Source organism: Ambystoma mexicanum, chromosome 2q (assembly GCF_040938575.1).
Source record: "Ambystoma mexicanum isolate Mex_15411 chromosome 2q, UKY_AmexF1_1, whole genome shotgun sequence".
In the NCBI taxonomy this organism is placed as follows: Eukaryota; Metazoa; Chordata; class Amphibia; order Caudata; family Ambystomatidae; genus Ambystoma; species Ambystoma mexicanum.
In genome coordinates this window covers 169,385,032-169,409,100 of record NC_090924.1, presented here as the reverse complement: position 1 = coordinate 169,409,100, position 24,069 = coordinate 169,385,032, and positions in this window count along the sequence as shown.

The following is a 24,069-nucleotide window of genomic DNA, read 5'->3' as shown; positions in this document are numbered from 1 at the left end:
ATGCCAGTGGTTAAGATTCATTCTAAACCTTCCAGCCATCACCTCTTTGCTTTTGCTTTGTCACCCCGAGTGGGACAGGTATGCCCAGACAAGGGTCCAGTGCCTGCTGGGTCTAGAGACCCAAGCTACTCCTCACTGATGAGGCCCAACAAGGCCGAAACATGTTTGGGGTGCTTGTGGTCTCGTGCAGAAGGGATGTGACCTAGCAGTTCGGGCTGGACTGCCCCTTTTGGGGTGGGACCAAGCCTGATTTGCATATGGTCTTTCCCCTTCTGTAATGGCATGGCAAGCGAAGAACGATGGTCTGGAGGGTTGCCCAGATCAATGCCAGTGGTTAAGATTCATTCTAAACCTTCCAGCCATCACCTCTTTGTTTTTGCTTTGTCACCCCGAGTGGGACGGGTATGCCCAGACGTGGGTCCCGTGCCTGCTGGGCCTAGAGACCCAAGCTACTCCTCACTGATGAGGCCCAACAAGGCCGAAACATGTTTGGGGATGCTTGTGGTCTTGTGCAGAAGGGATGTGACCTAGCAGTTCGGGCTGGACTGCCCCTTTTGGGGTGGGACCAAGCCTGATTTGCATATGATCTTTCCCCTTCTGTAATGGCTTGGCAGGCGAAGAACGATGGTCTGGAGGGTTGCCCAGAGCAATGCCAGTGGTTAAGATTCATTCTAAACCTTCCAGCCATCATCTCTTTGTTTTTGCTTTGTCACACCGAGTGGGACAGGTATGCCCAGATGTGGGTCCCGTTCCTGCTGGGCCTAGAGACCCAAGCTACTCCTCACTGATGAGGCCCAACAAGGCTGAAACATGTTTGGGGATGCTTGTGGTCTCGTGCAGAAGGGATGTGACCTAGCAGTTTGGGCTGGACTGCTCCTTTTGGGGTGGGACGAAGCCTGATTTGCATATGGTCTTTCCCCTTCTGTAATGGCTTGGCAGGCGAAGAATGATGGTCTGGAGGGTTGCCCAGAGCAATGTCAGTGGTTAAGATTCATTCTAAACCTTTCAGCCATCACCTCTTTGTTTTTGCTTTGTCACCCCAAGTGGGAAGGGTATGCCCAGATGTGGGTCCCGTGCCTGCTGGGCCTAGAGACCCAAGATACTCCTTACTGATGAGGCCCAACAAGGCCGAAACATGTTTGGGGATGCTTGTGGTCTCGTGCAGAAGGGATGTGACCTAGCAGTTCGGGCTGGACTGCCCCTTTTGGGGTGGGACGAAGCCTGATTTGCATATGGTCTTTCCCCTTCTGTAATGGCTTTGGCTGCAAAGAACGATGGTCTGGAGGGTTGCCCAGAGCAATGCCAGAGGTTAAGATTCATTCTAAACCTTCCAGCCATCACCTCTTTGTTTTTGCTTTGGATTTAAAAGGTATTATGTGTAGAATATATTACCTTGTAGATTGGCCACAATGTGGCCCTGAGTGTAGATCCCAGGAGCGCCCCAAGTAATATCCAAGCTTCAAGGTTGATTCCATCTACAGCATCCAGACAAAGACCTGCACACATCAGGAAGAGGTTTTGGGGGGTGGTACTGTCATAGGTGCCCTTGGGAGGACTACCCCTAGCACTGCAATCACCAGACTCACCAGGCTAGAAAGGGAACGTGGTCAGCCAGGGGTAAACACTGCTGAGACAGGGGTTGTCCAGTCACCTCCGACCATGAGCCAGCACAGGAGAGGTCAGAGGCGACACTCCCATTGAAGCTCGAGATTTCCTGAGCCTATATAAGGCCACACCTCCCGGCAGCACCTGCCAGACGTTCCAGGGTTCCTATCTAGAAGGAACCTGCCACTTGTTATATTCAACCTAGAAGAAAAGGAAAAAAGTACATAAAATTACAAAACTTTGTTTCAAACAAATTAAATGTCCTACTACGTATGTTGTGCATAAATATTGTTAGAACGTAATGTAAATGCACTTAATAATGTATGTACATTTGTTTAAATATTTACAATTACCAATGTTTTACCATATACATGTACATTTCTACTTAAAAAAAGAATATTACTTCTACGTAAAGTAATGCACAACTAACCCCCTAAACACACAAAAAACATAAAAACAAGAACTGAAGGTAGTTCAGTAAACATTATTTATTAACTAGACCTTACACTCCTATTTTTACCTAACATTCATATGATGCCATCTAGTAGCACGACACAGTAACTGCAGCCCACGGTGAGGCTAGCCAAAAGCGTGATTATGCAAATTATCTCCCATAAACCGCCAGTATTAGCCTTTAAACACAAGTATACACATTCCCTTAAAGGTCCAAGCAAGAACATCCAGAAAGCCCATATCGGCATTCCCTCCCTCCCTCCCTCCCTCCCTCCCTCCCTCCCTCCCTCCCTCCCTCCCTTCCTTCCTTCCTTCCTTCCTTCCTTCCTTCCTTCCTTCCTTCCTTCCTTCCTTCCTTCCTTCCTTCCTTCCTTCCTTCCCTTCCTCCTCTTCCTCCTCTTCCTCCCCTTCCTCCCCTTCCTTCCCTCCCTCCCTCCTTCACTTCCCTTCCCTTCCCTCCCCTCCCCTTCCCTTCCCTGCCTTCTCTTCCTTCCCTTCATTCCCTTCCTTCCCTTCCTTCCTCTCTTCCTTCCCTTCCTTCCCTTCCTTCCCTTCCTTCCTCCCTCCCTTCCCTCCCTTTCTTCCCTTCCCCCCTTCCTTCCTTCCGCCATCCCTTCCTTCCCCCCTGGCCCTTCCCTCCCTTCCCTCCCTTCCTTCCCTTCCCTTCCTTCCCTTCCTTCCCTTCCCTTCCCTTCCCTTCCCTCCCTTCTCTTCCTTCCCTCCCTTCCCTTCCCCCTTCCTTCCTCTCCTTCCTTCCCTTCCTCCCCTTCGTTCCCTTCCTTCCCTTCCTCCCTCCCTTCCCTTCCCTTCCCTTCCTTCTCTCCCTTCCCTTCCTTCCCTTCATTCCCTTCCTTCCCTTCCTTCCTCCCTCCTTTCCCTTCCTTCCCTTCCTTTCCTTCCCCCCTTCCTTCCCTTCCCTCCCTTCCTTCCCTCCCTTCCTTCCCCTTCCTTCCCTTCCTTCCCTTCCCTTCCCTTCCCTCCCTTCTCTTCTCTTCCTTCCCTCCCTTCCCTTCCTTCCCTTCCTTCCCTTCCCCCTTCCTTCCTCTCCTTCCTTCCCTTCCTCCCCTTCGTTCCCTTCCTTCCCTTCCTCCCTCCCTTCCCTTCCTTCTCTCCCTTCCCTTCCTTCCCTTCATTCCCTTCCTTCCCTTCCTTCCTCCCTCCTTTCCCTTCCTTCCCTTCCTTTCCTTCCTCCCTTCCTTCCCTTCCCTCCCTTCCCTTCCTTCCCTCCCTTCCTTCCCTTCCCTTCCTTCCCTTCCTTCCCTTCCCTTCCCTTCCCTCCCTTCTCTTCCTTCCCTCCCTTCCCTTCCTTCCCTTCCCCCTTCCTTCCTCTCCTTCCTTCCCTTCCTCCCCTTCGTTCCCTTCCTTCCCTTCCTCCCTCCCTTCCCTTCCCTTCCCTTCCCTTCCTTCTCTCCCTTCCCTTCCTTCCCTTCATTCCCTTCCTTCCCTTCCTTCCTCCCTCCTTTCCCTTCCTTCCCTTCATTCCCCACTTCCTTCCCTTCCCTCCCTTCCCTTCCTTCCCTCCCTTCCCTTCCTTCCCTTCCCACTCTACAGCACACATGAAGCGTTTAGTATTGATGTACATTATTCATCCCATGTGTTATTGGCAGGAAAAGCCTTCAAGTGGATTGCAGGAAATGACATATTTCCAGTTTAGCCATTATAATGCAGTACACCTCATCCACTTGGAACTACTGTCAACGTTTGGATGGATAAATAGATTTGTAGCGTGTTACATCTACAATCCTTTAAAAGTAACTTTCAAAATATAATGGCGAAAGAAAACTGGACTGAAATATTTCCATATTTAATGGCAAAATGATGGCACGTTCCTTTCATAACATAATTATGTTACATTACCATGTGAAATTGTCTTTCAGTATAGGCTTGTTGTCAGTTCTAGCCTAGACAATGCGTTGGCAGAGGGCAATAATGTCTCGTATAAGCCTTCTGTTGCAACATTTCCCGTTTACCCTTCCTTATTGGAAATGGAGCATTATAAACTCTCTGGGTTATTATCCAAGAGCAACAATGCCCTCCTATTTGAGCTATTATCAATTGGTAATGTCTCTGGTTAAAGCACCTCGCTTTTCTCTGGCCTGTTAACTAGAAACTTTTAGAATGCACTTAGAATTTAGCATTATTGAGTAAAAATTGGCCTTTTTCCAGACTGTATGGGCCTCATTACAAGTAGGGCGGTAAGGGTTAAAGGACACCGGTAACGAGACCGGTGCCGTTAAACCCTTACCGCCCTACTACGAGTTCCCTTTGCGGGTCCTTCCTTAATGCCTGCTTTTAGCAGGTGTTAAGGACGGGACCCGCAAAGGGACTTTAGAGCTAATAACGGTACCGTAATTTACGGTACTGTTATTAGCGCCTTCCCCATTCCCATTGAGCCCTATGGGGGCTCTAATGAGAATGGGGAAGGGCCCTGGTGAATGGGGAATTACCGGTCCCGCAAACCTTGGAATGGACCGGTAATTGCTCCATTCACCAGGGTGGAATCGGAACAGGTTTGGAGGCAGCCATGCCGCAAATAGCGGCGTGGTTACCTCCAAACTCGGAATGAGGCCCTATTATGCCTTTCAAAGATATAGGGCATCATTACGAGGTGGGAGGTAAGGGATTACTGGCACCGGTAAGGGCACCGGTGCTGGTAATCCCTTACCTCCCTACTACGAGTTCCCTTTGCGGGTCCTTCCTTAACTCCTGGTTTTTGCAGGAGTTAAAGACGGGACCCCGCAAAGGGACTCTAGAGGTAATAAAGGTACCGCAATTTGCAGTACCGTTATTAGCGCCTTCCCCATTCCCATTGAGCCCTATGGGGGTTCAAATGGGAATGGGGAATGGCCCTGGTGAATGGGGAATTACCGGTCCCTCCGACCTCGGAATGGACCGGTAATTGCTCCATTCACCAGGGCGGAGTCAGAACGGTTTTGCCTCCAACCTCGTAATGAGGCCCAAAGTATAATTTTGATGCTGGTTGCACACTAGAGTCTTTCTCTGAAAGGTAATTGACTGTTAAGGGGAGAAATTAAGGGAAATGAAGGGATGGGAGTCGCATTCATCCCAATGTGCACAGTTTAATCCTCAGGTTAAATAGGGTGCCGTTAACATATCTAAAGAAGCATTATAATGGCGAAGTGATCAGGAGAAGCGTTTCTTAGACGTATGCCATGTGAAGCATGACATTACAAAAGACGTGCATTTCCAAAGGGAATCCTACCCTTTAGCTGGTAGTCACAATATAACATTAGAAAACGCGTTTTCACAGAAATGGTGGGAAATGCATGGAGAAATCTGTGTTCGTGAGGGGTAGGCAATAAAGAAGAACGCTTGGGCAGGCCTGGTAGATAATCTCTTGAAGTAGATCTAGTTATGGCACACAATTAGAAATGTGCAATGTTTTCATTTTCCAGGAGAGGTCAGTGTCGGACTGTGCAATTTCTTTTAAAGAGCCTATTCCTCTTATCGGAAACTACTGATTAGATTCACGAATTTACGGCCGTGCAATGCACATGGGAAAAATGATCTTACTCGGATTTGACTTGCAGGGGCTGAGGTGGGGGCACATGAGAGGTGAAAAAAGGTAGGAGTAGTAACAACCAGATAACTGCGCCTAGGCAGAAGTAGAGTGACACAAAATATGCTTAACAACAATCAGTACAGCAAATTGTAAATACATAAGGATACATGTGTATACGAAGCAGGCACCTCCGAGCTTTACAAAGAAATTGAAGCTGTTGTACCACCAGTCGTTACACACACACATCATTTTAATTCCTGCCTCTGCTAAATGCAGGCCTTATACGAGTCTCTCACCTTTCATTTACTGCCTGCCAGCAAATGCACGAGTGTCTAGCACACAAGGAGCTGCCCCCGAGGACATGCTCGGCAGGGAACGCTTCAAAGCATGAAGTGCTTGTGTATCGCTTTATTCTGAGGTGAGATTGGTTAGGGGGTCAAGGTGAAGTGTCTTTTCTGATCCCTGGGTCACGATGGGCCCCTTCACAGCACACAGAGCCCAACTCGTCTTCTCTCTGAGGGCCCGATTCTCATCTTGGAGCAGTGAGCGTGTTAAATAGCACAATTCACGGTGCCATTTTGTGACGCCCAGGCACCACTGCTATTCTGAAGTGGGCCTGGGCGTCATCGCAAAGCATAACAGTGCTTTCGCTGGCAGCATTTTCGTTAAATAACGAGGGAATCGTTATTTAACGAACATGCTGCCGATCCTATACACCAAAGTGAGCGGCTTCAATATTGCAGGATGTTGAAGCTGCTTACTGTATAGGAAAGTGTTCATATACACCCGTGTGGTGTATATGAACACTTTCATTTAAAGCGAGCAGCTTCAACGTTGCAACATTGAAGCTGCTTGCTTTGGTGTAAATGAAAGTGTCCATATACAACACGGGTGTATGGACACTTCCATTTACACTGGTAGCACTCCTCCAGTTTAACGGCACCAAAAGGGCTAGTTTAGCGCACATATTAAACTGGAGGAGTGCCCCACAAGAATAGGCTTCCAAAAAGCCAGTTTACCAATGTGGCGGTTGCTAGGTTGGTTTCCAACCCATCCTAGCAACCGCCACATGTATTCCAAAAGTGGCGCATTTCTTCTGACTTCTCTCTCTCTCTCGCTCTCTCTCTCTCTCTCTCTCTCTCTCTCTCTCTCTCTCCCTCTCTCTCTCTCTCTTCTCCATCCCGAGAAAAGGTCACAATGTGTCTGTGGCCCTCATTCCGAGGTTGGTGCTAGTCATGGCGCTATTAGCGCTATGACTAGCACCATTACCAGTACCGTGTCCACCCTGGTTCAATGGGGACTTACCGGTCTAGTCTGACCTTTGCGGGACCGGTAAGTCCCCATTGAAAATGTCAATCCCCATTGCCATTTGAGCCCCCATGGTTGGCATCAGGTTCCTCCCCCTTAGTCCCGCCCATCCTCTCTTATATGTCGGCAGATTCCACGCCAAGCATGGCGGCCGTTCAGGAGGATCCCGAGTTCGCAGCAGGTTTGGGAGCCTTATTACAGGGCATACAGGACTGCATACAGTTGAATCTACAATTGTGGCTGCGGTTGCAGACACAACTGCAATGACAACCTCATTCCCAACTGAAAAAAGCAATGTGCTTATTCACCCTTCTGATTCTTCTTTTGCAGACGTTGAATCATCCCTGATTGATTCTGAAGAGGTCGAGGCTGAGGCCCTCGCACGTCCCTTGCCGTACCTATGTGATTTTGTCATATGAGAGCGAGAGCAGCCCACCGAGTGCCTACCCTGCTCTCCCCTGTACATCTGCAAGGGATCATGTAATGACTCATGACCAACTGCATCTTTCTCCCCCCCATTAGGTGCAGAAGTTGCTGCTGAACGTACTAAACGAAATGGAGAGCCTACTGGCTCTCCATTTCGTTTAGTACGTTCAGCAGCAACTTCTGCACGACAGGAAATGCTTTCATTACTTAAGCAAGCGCTGATTTAATTTGTCCAGAAGACCCGGAAATAAATGTATAATTGACTTTGGCCCCAATTGCCACTTTAACATAAGAAGAGGATGGCCTACAAATGACACTGACAACAACGGCCCCCTTAAGAGCACCCTCTGAGATGTGTGGTCCAATTGAGATAGGTTCCTTCTCTGATTTGAAAAAATAAACTACAGACCCACAAAATCAGTTAGCTTGGCCGCAACCTCTACGAAGAGGCAAACCCAGCCTAGATGGAAATGGAATGGCAAGATTTCGCAGAGCTCTGGATTGGGGGGCTGGGTGATACCGAGGCGATTGGAGGCTCTAATTGCTCGTTTAAGGCCTGGGATGAACACAATAGTTGCATCTGATTTACCAGGCAGAGATTTGTTAGATGGCTAACTGTTAGATGGCCTGAGAGCCATTGATTGTTGGATTCCAACCTATCCCAATACTTACGCCATAAATACAAACTCTGAAGAACGAATGCCCATGCAAAAAAGACCTCAGCTAAGCACAGACTTCCTTCTAAGGAAGGAAAATGATGCTGAGGGCTCGGCTAATACACCTAAATCACTTAACCGACTCCCAACGGACACATCTGGTGCTCAATATGACAACGGTCATCCCTCTGAGGATCGAAGTTCTCAAAGGATAAATCAATCACAGTGTACGTCATGACATTGATATTCTAAATGAAAAAATGAACAGACTGATGGGGGCTGCAAATCTATCTAAGGGTGCTATGCATAATAAGGGCCCTTTAACCTGGGGAGACCATATGGTGACAGACCTAGCAAATAGAGGTGATCCTTTGTGGAGGTCGAGATTGACCCAAGTTCTGATAACCGTCAATCTTATGTTAATTCTGAACCAGAACAACCAGACTTCCAGAAGAACTCACGCAGATTTGCCAGACCAGACCTCCAGAGATCTGTTCTTCGTCTCGCGTGAAACAGGAGGGGGACAGCCTGAAACATCATACAATGGACAAGAATGTACAAGACAAAAAAACGGGTAGCAAGGTCTTTAGTCAAATGTCAGTGGTAACAATTACAATGGGTCCATTTACGAAACCTTACAAGGCTTTGAACAACACCTTAAAGGACCAAACAACGCTCCACACTAAAATGTCCTATATAGAATGTTTTGCGACTGCAATCAAACAGCCGGAGGAACAGAGAGTTTTGTATGAAGATCCTCAAAAAATCATCATTCGACAAACAGCGGAAAGGCTGCAAAGTCATTAGTTTCCGCAAGCATGGTGGAATGTGGTCTAATGGAAGACGCTCACGATTGTGATATAATAGACACAGAACCACCTCAGCAGAATCTATCGCACTCACTGGAGCCAGATATCATAGCAATCGAGGAAAGCTGGGCTGAATCACAGAAGTACAGCTCTCACCCCTGCTTGGTGAAAAAAGTCTGAACAGAAAATATCTCTACTTAAAAAGGTGGCTCCAAAAGCCTTACCAGTTTTTGAAAAAACAAATAACCTTTCCCTAGTGTTGTCCAAAAGGCCTAAACAATCAAATTATCTTCTGACAATGCACCCAAAGGACTCCAGAAGTTTTTGAGAAAAAAAATCAACATTTTATCATTGGGCGACAGCAAAGCAATTAACACACAGGAGAAACTTGGAGACTCCTCTCTGAATTCTAAACTCGAGAGTGAGGAAGTGCAAAGCATGGATGAAGATGACACAGAGCTATTGTTAAACCTTACAATCCATCCCACAGATGACGACAAAGATGCTGCAAACATGCAACATACTGAGATTCTAAGGAGGACCCTCACAGGCGACCAGCCTTTGCCAGTACTTGAGAAAGTGTAATGACGAGATGGAGCCAGGTAAGTTAGGAACAACTTTAATCATCAACCTGAACAGCCGTGTCCTAGCCGCTCTCCCCACGTCTCCCCTTAATCCTCTTCCAACCGCCAACCTCCCGGCACGAGCGTAGAATCCTCAGGTGCATTCCATGCTCGTGAAGAGAGGCTAAACCGGAAAAGCCATTACAACACTTCTCCCCCCGTCACACACACCACACACACACACACACACACACACAGGAAAAGAGCGCGAACATGCCGCAAACACCACATGAAGGAACTGGAAGAAAAAACAAAGGGAACACAGAGAAAGAATACTTCCTAAAAGGAAGGAGAAGAAGAAGATTGGCCTAAAGAAAGACATAATTAAAATCCTCAATCATCGGCAAACTCTAGGACAAAGTCCTTATACTTAGCTGGCACTTTCTTCACTCTCCTTGGGCAGATACTTGTGTCATTGTTAGTCTCCCCAGAAGAATTATGCTCAGTAGGCCCCACTTCCCTTGGAAACAGCACAGAATCCTGCGAAGTACCTTGGGAAACTTCATCAACTCCCCCACCCCGAGGTGCAACACCCTCACATTCCGGGGAAGAGACCACCATACTCTCACCGACTCCTGCACCCATCGGTGCTGGCACTACCACCTTACTATTGGCCCCCGTGGACCCCGGAACGGACGCAATGCAACCAGTCGCATCATCACCAGACCTAACCATTCCCTCGCCACCTGCAACCGTACCATCACCACTACTGTCATTCGCGGAACCACACGATTCCTCACAAGGAGCAGCTGTCCAATTCCCATCAAAACTCCTATCCTGCCCCCCCGCGTAGAGGGTATCTTCTTCCCGCCAGATGCCACCAGGATTTTCCACAGGAACCACACGTCTCAAACTCCATCTGGTACCGTCCTGTAACTTTACATAGCCACGACCAACCTTGGTCACCACACATGGCTGCATGAACTTGCTCAAACCCTTGGCCACGAACCTGGGATTCTTCACGACTACATGGTCACCCACTTTCACACGCAAGTGCCTCCTCCGTTTAAGTTGACTTTGCCAAAACACATCCTGCTTGGCGCGAACTCTATCGAGAACTTGTTGCATGTTCACAGGAGTTTGAACCCCACCCCCCAAGGCAGCCACCCTCAGCTTGGACCCAGGCTTCCTTCCCCTCATAAGCTCAAACGGAGACAAACCCGTAAGGAACGAAGGGGTAAGCCTATATGCCTTGAGTGCTTCGGACACCACACTGCACCACGGCAACCCATTAGCGATTGCCAACTGAACCGCTCCTTTCACAAATCTATTCATGCGCTCCACTAACCCATTGGCCTCTGGGTTGTACAAAGCCACTTTGTGGTGACGAATCCCTAACTTAGAGAAAAATTCTTGCATGGCACTTGATACAAACTGAGGACCATTGTCGGTGACAACTCCTGCAGGTACACCCTCCCTGTCAAACACTGATGCCAAAAACTCAATTACCTTTTCCGTAGTTGCGGAAGACAAAGCCGTGGCCTCCACCCACCTGGAGGTGAAGTCAACTAATACCACAAAAAATCTCAACCCACCACCCAAGGCATCTATGGGCCCCATGATATCCACCGCTACCTTGGACCACACATCTCGGGGCACCTCCACGGGGTGGATTGGCTGCGCTAGGGTCGTCTTACTTTTATCACTGACGGAACAGGCTGCACAGTCTTTAACAACCCTTTCAACTTCCTCATCCATCTTGGGCCACCAATACCCCTCTCGGAGCCTCCTTTTCGTCATAGATCTTCCGATGTGACCTTCATGCGCTAACTCCACAAGCCTAGCCTTTAGAGACTCTGGCGGGACTAACCTAGAACCTCTAGCGATGCCCCATGGACCTTCCGACAACTCTGACCACACTTGACCAAATGACTTACTCAAATCTTCCTTACCCGCACCAGTCGCGAGAGCTGACTTAATACTGTTCAAAACGGGATCCCGACCACACTCAATATCCCACTCCTGTTCACTGATTGCAGGAACACTTTGGCCACGAAGGTGCACTCGTCCCCTGCTACATTCTGGACCGGATCCCCAACATACGAATCTTGGCGTGGGAAACAAGAGAGACAGTCCGCCACTGCATTTTTCTCACCAGGCACATACTCGACCTTGAAATTGTACTCCCCCATGTCAGCCATCCAACGCATCACTCTGGAAGATGCTTGGGCCAATCCTTTGGTTGTTAAAACGTGCACTAACGGTTTGTGATCGGTGCGCAAAGTGTATTCCACACCCCATAAAAACGTCCTAAAGTGCTTCGATGCCCAGACGCAGCCAGGGCCTCCCTCTCTATCACGGCGTATCTGCGCTCTGTCTCACTGAGTACCCTGGAGGCAAAGGCAACAGGGCGGAAAGCCCCCTCAAGCCACTGCTCAAGTACAGCACCCACACCGTATTCACTCGCATCTACAGTCAAAACCGTCCTCCTAGAGGGACAAAAGGAAACCAAAGAAGGAGCCTGATCGACTAGAACCTTCAAATGTTCAAACTCGCGCTGGCACAACTCAGACCAGTCAAAACGAACACCCTTTTTGAGTAACGCTCTCATGGCAACAGTCTTGTCAGAGTACGTGGGAATGAACCTGCTGTAATATTCGGCCAACCCTAAGAATGATCTCAGCTGGTCCTTGCTGATGGGTGGTGACACCTCACACAACACCTTCACCAAATCAGCCTTGGGATGTATCCCCTTAGCATCTAAGGTGTGTCCTAGATAAGTGACGCTTCCCACTCCAATCTTACATTTACTCATTTTGACTGTCAAACCACTCTTCTCCAATATGCCAAGAACTTGCAAAAGCCTCTCATCATGCTCCCTGTGCGACCTGCCCCACACCAAAATATCGTCCTGAAAATACTCTACGCCTCCCACACCGGAGAACAACTTCTGCATCACTCGCTAGAAAACAGCAGAGGCGGAGGCTAAACCAAAAGGCATTCGCCGGAAACGAAAGGCCCCAAACGGTGTGATGAATGAGGTGAGGGGGCGCGATTCGACATGAAGGTCCACCTGGTGGTATGCGGAGGATAGATCAAGGGTGAAAAAATGAGACGCTCCGCCCACCAGAGAGAGCATTTCGTTGATGTTAGGCAAGGGATGTCTGTCGATCCAGATATTGCAATTCAAATCCCTGAGATCGACACACATCCTCATGCCTCCATCAGATTTGCGCGCCAATACAATAGGAGCCAGCCACTCTGAGGATTCCACCTCTTCAATCACACCAGCCTCCAAGAGTTTGTCCAGTTCTGCCTTGAGTGGCTCCCGTGCGACAATGGGCACCCGTCTGACCCTATGCACCACCGGGATAGCACCCCTCTTCAAAACTATTTTGTGGGAAAAACCACGCAACTTGCCCAAAGTAGAGGAGAACACTGAGAGAAATTTGGCCTGGAGAACATCAGCCGTCAATGGACTAGCATCCTTCCACTCATCCCCACCTTCCTTGCTCACACACAAAACTGGGACCGCCTTACCCGGGCGAACCTCGATATCAAGAGCTGCCTGTTCATCCCAACCAATAACAGGATCACCCTTGTGTGCCACATAAAGTTTGCCTCTAGTCCTTCGCCCGTGGAACTCTATGTCAACCCAGTCATAACCAAACACTTTAATGGGGACACGCCCATAAGCACAAGCTTTAATGTCAGGTGGAATCAAGTCGGACACCTTTTTCTGAAACTTAGCCTTGTACAGCTCGGGAGAGACCATGGTATAGGGAGAGCCAGTGTCGACTAATACACTAAGGGGAACCCCATTCACACTGAGGGTAGCCCACGCGCTCTTCTTGGTGGGTCCCACACTCAATAGCGCCCCCTCCTTGGCGCGCACACCCGGGACCTGCGAAGGACTGACGTACCCAACAACAGTTACATCCTCATCGGCCCCGTCGGGGTCCACCATGCGCACACTCTCCCTCTGCGGACCACCCCTGCACATGCGGGCGTAATGCCCCCTCCCCTTGCACTTCCTGCACACAACCGCAGAAGCAGGACACTCCTTGGACCCTGCAACATGTCCTCGCCAGCCACACTTCTTGCAAAGGTCTTTGGCGCTAAACGTTCCTCTTTGGTCCTTGTCCCTGGCACGGTTATCCTCTGCCTTGCGTGGCTGAACCATGTGTACCACATCCACTTTTTCAGTCATTTCCTTGACGCTCTTCCTGGACTCCTCCAGGGCGCGGGCTATCTCAATCACTTTATCCAAAGGAGGGTCCCTTTCCGTCCATAACCTCTCCCTAACCTTGGAATCACTTGTCCTCATCATGATCTGGTCGCGAATGTACTCCTCTATAAGGCCCGTGAACTTGCAGGTCGAAATAAGGGTGCGCAAGGCCGTCACGTAGGAGTCAATGCTTTCACCAGGACCTTGCGCTCTCGAGAAAAAGTGATACCTCTCCAACACTATGTTGGCTCTCTTGCCGAAACGGGCCTCCAACTTCTTGAGAGCAGTTTCATAAGCCAACACCACCACCTGGCCCCCCTCCCCTTCGCCCTCGCCAGTGGGCAACGCCAACACGTTATTTCCTGGATGATGTCTGAAGATCCTCAGGCCCTCCGTGCCGAGACAGTTAAGTAGGGCCGCCTCCTTATCGTCATCTGACAACCTGGAACCCCCTGAGGCTCTAAGGTACACTTTGAAACTGTCCACCCAAAGCTCCCATGCAATGGGAGGCTCACCCGGGTTGGGTAAAAGGCGGGGGGAGGACGAGCATTGCTATGCTGCATGACTGAACAATGCTGTAGAAGGCAAACTTGCAACGAGAAACTGGTAGAAACCACACAAGAGAAGAGCACAGTCGGCAGTACAGATGCGGGCCCAAGGACACTTGAACAGGGTTAATGGCAATTTCAGCAGAAGTAGTAAGAGGAAGAAAAACAAAAACTCTTCTGCTGATAGAACGTGGAGAATTAGTTCAGAAGGGCCTGTTGGCACTCCTGGGATCTTAGGGGTTAACTGTGGTGGAGACAAGTCAATCCGCCCCTTTGCAGTCAAATCCGCCCCTTCACAGCAGCAGGGGCCGTTTTCTCCTCCTCTAGGGGCGGGACGGTAAAATCCCTGACGCGGCACAGTCACGCTGGCAAACCGCCAGGAGAAGCGGCGAGGAGGGGGAACCCACCCGGGTCGGATCCCCACCCGAGCGTGCGCGGCCTCACCTGCGAGGAAGCTGAAGGCTATCAACGCCACGCTCAACCCAGCTCGGGAGCGCGGCAACAGCAACAACAGTGGTAGCTGGAATGGGCCGCGCTCGACCACGTCCGGGAGCGCGGCACGGGAGGCACCAGTTCCAGGCACAGAAGACCGTCAGCTGACAGCAACAACAGTGGTGGCCGTTGTGGACCGAGCTCGACCACGTCCGGGAGCACGGCACGGAAGGCACCAGTATCAGGCACAACAGACCGTCTGCTGAGGAGAGTGCGACCAGGCTGCTGGGCTGAAGGAGAGCCTCCACGACAACAGGACACACGGCTTCGTCAGGCGCGTGGGTACCAGGTTGATGCTCGTCGCCAGTGTAATGACGAGATGGAGCCAGGTAAGTTAGGAACAACTTTAATCATCAACCTGAACAGCCGTGTCCTAGCCGCTCTCCCCACGTCTCCCCTTAATCCTCTTCCAACCGCCAACCTCCCGGCACGAGCGTAGAATCCTCAGGTGCATTCCACGCTCGTGAAGAGAGGCTAAACCGGAAAAGCCATTACAACAGAAAGCTCCCTCCTTAACGGTGCAATCTTTTTTGACTCTCGCAGAGAAAAGAGAGATTGGCATAAGAAAACACCATCCAAATGGCACACACCTGGAACATCCCAGCTGTTCAAAAAACACAGCAACAAGTAATCACAATGACCATTTATCACCAGGCCTGGTGCCACAGTCCAATGGGGCCACTTGGAGGAAAGAAAATAGGGACCTTACTGCTCCTAACCTGAGGTTGCCAGACTTCTTTAAACCAAAAGGTTTAAAGGGAAATCTGACAGAGCCAAAGCGTGGAATGAACCAGCAGTCCGGTACAGACTATGGAAAGGGAGCAACACCAGCAGAAGGATATGCTGAGGTTAAGTTAGACGCCATTGGATATACACAGCGTCTCAGATTGGAGAGAGTGGTCGACCAAGGGATGGAATGCATCCTGAACAGAGACAATGGGCCTCATTACGATCCTGGCGGTACGGAGTGAACGGCGCCGTAAAAGCTGCCGGCGCCGTTCACTCCGTACTGCCGCATTACGAAAACCAGGCGTGCTTACCGGGTCCCGCGAGGGGAAGAGGGAGCAAACAACGGGCCATCTCGTAATGGCCCGTTGTTTGCTCCCTCTCCCATTCCCATTCAGCCCTATGCGGGCTGAATGGAAATGGGGAAGGACCGTGTCCGGGTCCTTGGAGGGAGGAATTACCGGGCCTTCCGAACTCGGAATGGCCTGGTAAATCCTCCTTCCGAGGACCCGGACCCCGACGTGATCAATAGCGGCATGGTTACCGCCGAAATCGTACTGAGGGCCAATGTGTTAAATCTCTGTCACTGCATTCTCCCGTTGAGGCAACTGACATCTGATGATTTTGCTATTATCAAGTTCCCCATTGAAGAATGCACTCATCTTCATTCATCCATGGTAAAGAGCCTTTTGCTATCTTCAGCAAATAGCCTCCTGTTACTGGCATTTGACATAACCAAAGTAAGAGGCCCTACACACGAAGGGTCAAGCAAATTGTCTTTTTCGAATCAGTCCCGTACAGCCTATACGGACATACCTTTGCTTTCAAGGCCTACTTACAACAATCCTGAGAGAGGTAAACCTTTGGCTAAAGAAAGCGTTAGCTTAGCTGACAAAGGGGGGAAAGTTAGACCAGGACTCGAGGCACAGCAGGTATCATTAAACAAAAGACCAAATATAACTCTTACAATAACCCTCTCAGGGCTAACCTTGTGGGGATAAGAGGGGGACAAAATAAGAGATAATAAAGCGTCTGAATTTTCAGAGGAGACCTTGTGGTCCTGGCTAGCGGTAGCCCTGATCTCGGATGACCATGAATAGCAAAAAAGAGAAAACTTGGAGTCAACCAGCTTGTCCCTTACCTCGTGGAACACGCTGGGTTTTACTCATTTGTTGAAATAAGGGGAAACAGTCTGGTCAAACGCAGACTGTATATGCCTGCAAGAAATCTGGCTAACCGAAAAGACGATGTTGGATGGCTTTGCTGGCTTTTTAAACCCAGCAATTGCAACAGGCTCTGGCCGCCCCATGGCGGGACGCCTAACCCTGGTCAGGCTCGAATTTGGAGACGGTTAAATCCACTAACCATGGGCCGTTTATACAGCTAGAAATCCTCAAAAAAAAAACAGCATGATGAGAAGTGTCAGGCAACTCACACTAATCATCTGTGCTTAATTATCATTTACTGGAATCCCACAAAGGTTGGAATAAAAAAGACGATTATTGACACAACTGAAGTCATTGAGGAAGCCTTTATGAGAACACATCAACCATCATCTGTGGTGATTTGAATTCTTTATGTGGACAAGGCCAAGTAGGGCAGACATCCACAACTACGATCCTCCGCATCCAACAGATCTTGATAGGGCAAAAATGGGATCTATTGAAGAAGTCACAGAACCTGCATCTGCTAAATGACAATTTGGAGGACCAAAACCGCTGCACTCCAACATGGCAGCGAGGGACTTGAGCATCAGTAATAGATTTCATCTTTTTATCACGAGACCTGATAAACCTAATATCATCTTTCAAAGTAATTCTGACTATGGAAAGTGGTCACAACCTGCTGGGAGTGAGATGGGAAGGGGGCCTGAGTAGGTCCTCCCATTTCACTCCAGCGCAAGTAGAACCCACAAATAAGGGCCTGAGACAGAAGATGACCAAGAAAGATGTGGAGAGTGTGGGAGATTTGCTTTCAGAAATAATCTAACAGCAAACTTCTATGACCACCAACAACTGGTAGAATACATGGGAACACAGAGACCTGATCACTAGCACAAGTTTGATAGATAAGTCGTTAAGAGAAAGAGAATCCTAAAACAATCAATTGCCAATGTAAAAAGGATTAAACCATCATCTCTTCGTGAGGATGTGCGGAAGCTAAAGAAAGTCTACAACAGCTGTATCAGGGGCCACAAGAAGGAAATTATCTGGTCAGACCCTCAACAAACACTGTGAGTGCTAGAACAAGAAAATGTATTAGAAATGTAGGCTATTATCCACTCAACAGGCACTCCTAGACAACTTTCATTGATAAAAAGAGTAGCAGAAAATGCTTGGGCTCAAAGTGGTGGAAACTATTTATTACCAATCGATCTGGACCCTGGCCTAAGATCAGTCTGATTTGATTGACTTAATAAAATGCTCAAAATCTTCTAGAGCTCCAGGCCCAGACGGTCTGTCCAACATGACTCTTAAAGAAAACCCAGAACAGTCGGCATATGAAGTAGATCAGATCCTGAAAAACATCTTGGTTCCCAGATTGCTACCAAGCTCTTGGAAGGAAGCCAGCATCATCCCGATTTTTAAGAGCAGTGACAGAAGTAATCCAAACAACTACCGCCAATCGCACTACTGGATATTATGGGGAAACTCTATGATACACTGCTGCTGCGAAGATCACAAGAAGTGGACAACAAGACCTTTTCCAGTCAGGCTTTAGTAAGGGCCTACGGACATCCCCGCCGATATTCTTACTCTCATTATTATCGCAAAATAGTCCAACAAACAACCCGGAAGACTTACATAGCCTTTGTAGATTTTTCTAAGGCTTTCGATGTAATTTGCAGGAAAAGACTATGGAACAAGTTACTATCGTGGAACTGCCCAATAGATCTGGTGGACGAGATAAAAGCACATCATATAGATTCTTCTTGCCGAATCCGACTAAAGGCCTCAGGCATATTGAGTAACACGATCCCGATAGGACGTGGGGTAAAACAAGGTTGCCCTCTAGCTCTGACCCTTTTAAAGCTGTATGTTTCGGATTTGGCAGACTCCATGACATCTGTTAGATGTTTTCCCCCAAAAATCAGAGGAGTAACAGTCAGTCGACTGCTTTACCCAGAGAATTTGGTTTTGCTGGAAACCACATTGATTGGCCTACAGACACAGCTGTCGAAACTGGAAGAATACACTGCAGCTAATGACCTACAGGTGAACACAGGAAAAACAAAGATCTTAGTATTTCAAAAGCGTCAAGGGAAAGGGAAGGAATGAGATACTTGGCGACTAGGGTCTGAAAGTATTGAGATGGTTGATGCCTTTGAATACCTCGGAGTGCAGATCTGTAAAAGCCCAACGCAATCAAAAATTGCCCTGAAGCTAAAACAAAAAACGATTGCACCATCAACTCAGGCTCTAATCCTAAAGCTCAGATTCTGTGGATTCTCACTGCAACCCCTAATAAACTTCTATAAAACGAAAGTAATTCCTGCAGTGACCTACAGTGTCGAGGTGTTGATTTCCATTGCAAATAAACAATGGCCCCGATTGGAGGGTTTGTTTTGGAAGAGAATCCTTGGTCTCCCCAAATCTACGCCAATTCAAATTATCAGAAGAGAGCTGGGGCTAACCTCCTTGAAGGGAGCGGTGGAGTGGAAGTCCTTGTCATTTTTTCGTAAATACTCGCTGGCCTCTCCTCAATGATGTTCACACTAATTAAAGCTGAAGTGGTCTGTGGGACTATCAAGTCATGGAGCCTGTGGGATCAGGCTTGTCGACTCCTACTGGAGGAACTGGGATCAACCCTGGAAGATTTGATGTCCAACCCACACAAAGTTTTTTTTAAAAGCTATGGGAAAGGGATTGGATTATGACCTGTGAGGTAGCAAATACATGTAAGTAATTCCGACATTTGCCAAATTAAGTGAGATCTCTTGGAAAGACACCAACTTATATCTGGAAATGTCCTCATAGCTACCTCAGATTGCAATTCATGCCTTTAAGACTTAACCTGTTTCCCACATTGGAGATTGTCATGGCAAGGGGCGGTAAAGGCTCGGAAATTCCATTGTGCCGTTTTTTGCAAGGTGGCAGGTTGGCTTAGACCTTGTAGCCTATAACTTGTCACGTTTATCATTCAGCCACCTGTGAGACTCAGATGAGTGCAACCCAATCACAAACTGAGGGTTAGTAGGCCAGATGGTAGTAATGCAGAGACCCAGAGTGGCCCAGGTATTCGGAGCACACTCGTGCTTCAGAGAACATCGGAGCAGACCATTTTCCATCTCACACTTAACCAACTGGAATGCCACTGGAGTTGGTGAGCTTCCTTGAGTTCCTCTGGTAAGAAGTGCATTTGTTTAGGCTTATACATTTCTTCACTAGCTACTTTGGCAACGTAAGTCTCCCACTCTGCTCAATCACAGATGTTCTTGTTCACCTGGGCTATCCCTAGCAACTCCTCTGGATTACAGACCTATTACAGCTCACAGTAGTAACGAATGCTGTAATCTAGTGCCTAATACCTTGAGTAACAGGTATTGATGATCTAACACTTCCGACATATGTTCCACTTGGTCCACCTCTGCTCTGCTTGCCAATGTACATGTCCCTCTTTCACCGGCCTGTCGACGTCTGTTCCCATCCTCAAAGAAGTTTGACTTTCTTTACACTTCATCTCTTTTCAATGCAGTCCGAAGACACGCCTTTCTGCAGCTCACATCGCTCCTCAAGCTTCTAAAATTGATACTTCCAAAATCTGACAATTGCCTAACAAGGTGAAAATAATTATACTAAAGGAATGGAAATCTTGACACTGAATGAGGTAGTGAAATAATGACATCAAATTAAACTTATTTGTACACAATGGAGACCAAAATCGATCAGAAAGAATACACACCAAGTGTATTGATTAACACAGATCTATTTATCACTGATAATCTAACAATCTTTGTATGCCAAAACAATGTACGCTCTTATGTTCAAACTAAAGTATATGTAATAGCATTTTAGAGCAGTTAAAGGAGTATAATGAAAACATTATGCAACGTGCCTTAATTAATATTTGATATACATGATACAATGCAATATCATAAGTGGGAGGAGCGACCGGCGAGGCGACCCACAAGTTGAGGCTAAGGATAATAAGGCATACATCCAACATGAGCAACTGCTCTGCTAACTCATCAGTGGCTTATTTTAATGTAAAACAAAGGGGGTTCTGGAAGTCTCTCTACCAGCACAAACACGGCCCATTGACCTGTTCTAGGGTGGATGGCCCCTGGGAGAGTCTCAACCAAGTCTTTAGCTCACTGTCCCTTTCACAGAGGAGAAATATCCTGCCCATTATTTTAATGTAAGCCAGCTCACAGTGGATCAGCTCAGATGCAGGCTGTTGAAAATTGTTGAGGGAATCCCACGGGGTGCTGAGCCAATGAAGATGTTAAAAAACAGAGACATTTAGCATTTGACATTTATGTAATTGGTTATTTATAATGTGCTTAATACCCAGAGGTTTCTAAGCACGGAAAGCACGGACACAAGGATCGAATCTGTGTTGCTGTGTGTTGTCTTGCTTTCAAGGCAAGCATGTTGCCCCTGAGCTATCCTGCCCAGACTTATGTTCGCAGACTCTGTGTGGGATGATTTAGATTATTGAATGGGAACAATGTTTGTATACCCCTGAAACATGAGCTCAATTCGAAAGGGACTTTGTGTACCATAATCCGTATTTCTTAGCCCTCTGTTCAGCTTCATGGTAGCCAAGGAAATTGCTCAAGAACTAATCCCACTGGACGCACAGACCACAACTCACAGTACTGCGCTACTGTGAAGATGCCAGACCAAACGCTGGCTACCCACACCCTGTACAGTACTCTGCTGCCCTCCAGCTAGGCCCACACTTTAAAGATTTGAGTTTTATAGGGATGTTAAACCTGATATGTTAACATTGACTCACTGGCTCGCTTGAAGGAGGCACACACATTTTGGACTGTGAGTATTCAACTTTGCAAATGTTGGGTTTTCATTGAGATGCATATCTGAATTTGTGATGATACATGATGGAAAGTGTGCGGATATCTTCCCAGAGAACTGGTTATTTAGTGGGGTCCTTTCTCATTAGAAAGGAACCCAAATGTGTGTGTGCAAATATGATGAACAGTGAATGTAACTGGCTCTATTTTCCTTCCTCCATGCTCCATATTCCACCGATCCTTTTTAAACCTTTACATGCATGACACATCTGGGTACATCCCACAAAGACCCCAATATAGTAATCTGTCAATATGTGGATGATACTCAGTTGTACATGAGAGTAAAAATCCCACAAGACATGAGTCGTCTATGCAAATCCCTTGCCATCGTCCAGTCCTGGATGTCGACGGCCTACCTCAAACTTATACCAGCCAAGACCGAACACGTCCTCATTGGTGCACCACTAAAAAAAACGTGTCCAACAATCCATGGTCAAAGTGGGTGGGAGTGGTTGGGAGAGGTGCTCCTATACTTTTTGTAATTAAGTTTCACAGTTTCTATACTTTTATGTTAAAAAGAAACTGTTCTGGAAGAAGTTGAAACTTGCAGTTCAGTGCACTGCACTGAATGTTTCCTTAACAGCAGGCACGTTTGTTTGGGGGTTTGGATTGTGTGTGGCAGGGGCATGTCGATGGGGTTTGTGGGGACCGGGGACAGCCCGGCAGGGAACATAGTTACACTACTTCTTTTCGCACACTTCGACCACTGCCAACAATAGCTCAAGATATGCACCTTGAAGCATTTGATCTACAATGTATTAATGGCGTCAAAACGTATTTTGAGAATTTGCCCCAATGTGTCTTTTAAAAGAGACTGTGCAAAAGGAACTGTGCAAAGAGGATATGATCTGGCATGTCGTTTCAACGGTAAGGGCCACCTCTTTGGGCTTTCACAGCATTATGCATCTGGAGCGAAGGATGTCCTCCAACCTGTCACTCTCAAAGAACAATGCCAACACAACCACACACGTCTTCTCCCACGCACCAAACCCACAGGGCCAGCGGCAACCTCAGTCTCCATAATAGCATGCCCAACCAACATGACAGTTCGATGCAATGCGTCCATTAACACCATGGCATAATTGCCAATACCATCTGCAGCCACTGAACAATCCAACTCCCCTTCCCTTTGTGCACCCAGCATGGAAACGTTGGTAATTCTGGTGAGGGACCCCCCCCATCTCCCGGGTCAGCTGCCTGTCCTGGTGTCTTCCCATACTTCTTGCAAAAGATACCGGAGCTTCTACTTACAAGTCAAAGAGATGGTAAGTGCCCGCCGCTATCTTGGGGTTGTCATGCATGAGCTGCAATGCACTAGATGACATATTGAGAATGCTTTATGTACGCGCTTGTGAAGTGGGATATGCATTTACTGGCAGACCCTTTGTAGTTACTTTACAATTAGGTGCAGTAATGACAGGGGCTATGAACTTACTTTACAATTAGGTGTGAAAATGACTATTGGCAGAACTGAGCCTATAACTGGCGCATATCTACTGAAACTCTCCGTTTTTTCTTCGCAACATCAGCCGAGTGCTCATATTGCCTTACGCTCCTGCTTAACCCGGTCCAATTTAGTAGATGACCAAAGAGCTCTACAAAGATTATGGGACTTGTGAGCAAGCCGTTAATGTTTTGGTATGTATCTATGGCCATTTCAAAAAGGCTTCTTGAAATCTTAACTGTGCAACTTGAAGTCTTAGAGCTATACATCTTACTAACCTTAAGGCTATGCAAATTAAACAGCACATGAAAAGCATAAAGTTTTCCCTGACACACTAAGGGCATAGTTCACAGAACGTTTTCCAATGGGGTTTTGCCATTATAAAACGCTTCTGTGAACTAGGCCCTAAATTTGTAAGGGAATTTGCGCCGAACCTTGAAATCGAACAGAACGGTTAAGGAGGAGGGTTGGATGGACGTGATGACAGCCCCTATTTCTATGAAAAGAGTCTCCCTTTTCATTTAATTTAATTTTTTTTGTGCATTTTCAAAGTGTGGGCATCGAGGCGCTGTTACAAGAATATGTCTCTTAGTGGCGTATTTATAACGCACTTAATAACCAGAGGTTTCTAAGCGCGGACCCGGGGATCGAACCTGTGTTGCTTCGTGTTGTCTTCTTTCCAAGGCGAGCACGCTGCCGCTGAGCTATCCTCCCGGGACACTATGCAAGAGGGGAACAATTTGATGAGATATGACACAGATGCTTGGCTCTGTGTGATTGGTGATTGATGGTGTGCTATTGGTGTCTTTATGCATCTCAGCTATAAAGATATCATTGATAAACCTTGAGACAGTACTCTGCAGCAATCACCCCCACTAAGGGGGGCAAACAGGGCAGGTAACATCCCGCAAGCCTGAGCCACATTAGGCCTGAGCAAAGCAATGCCTCCGCGAGGGTCAGAGACATTACCGTCCATGTACACCCCCCCTCAGCAGGGGTGATTGCTATTTGCGCTCTGGGGTTCATCTGGGGTGCGAATCGTTTTTTTAACAGGAGACAGACTCCACAAGTATTGTCAAGGCACAATCTAATTTAGAAAATAAAATTGCCTCCACCATAGAAAGTAGCAAAGGCATCAAGAGGAGCAGCAGTTCAGGGAGCCCTAGCATGTAAGTGGTTGGGTTGGGCAGGGTGGAGTGGAGGTTCAGAGATCACGTGGGGGCAGGGAGAGGGTGCGGCAGGTCGGGGATG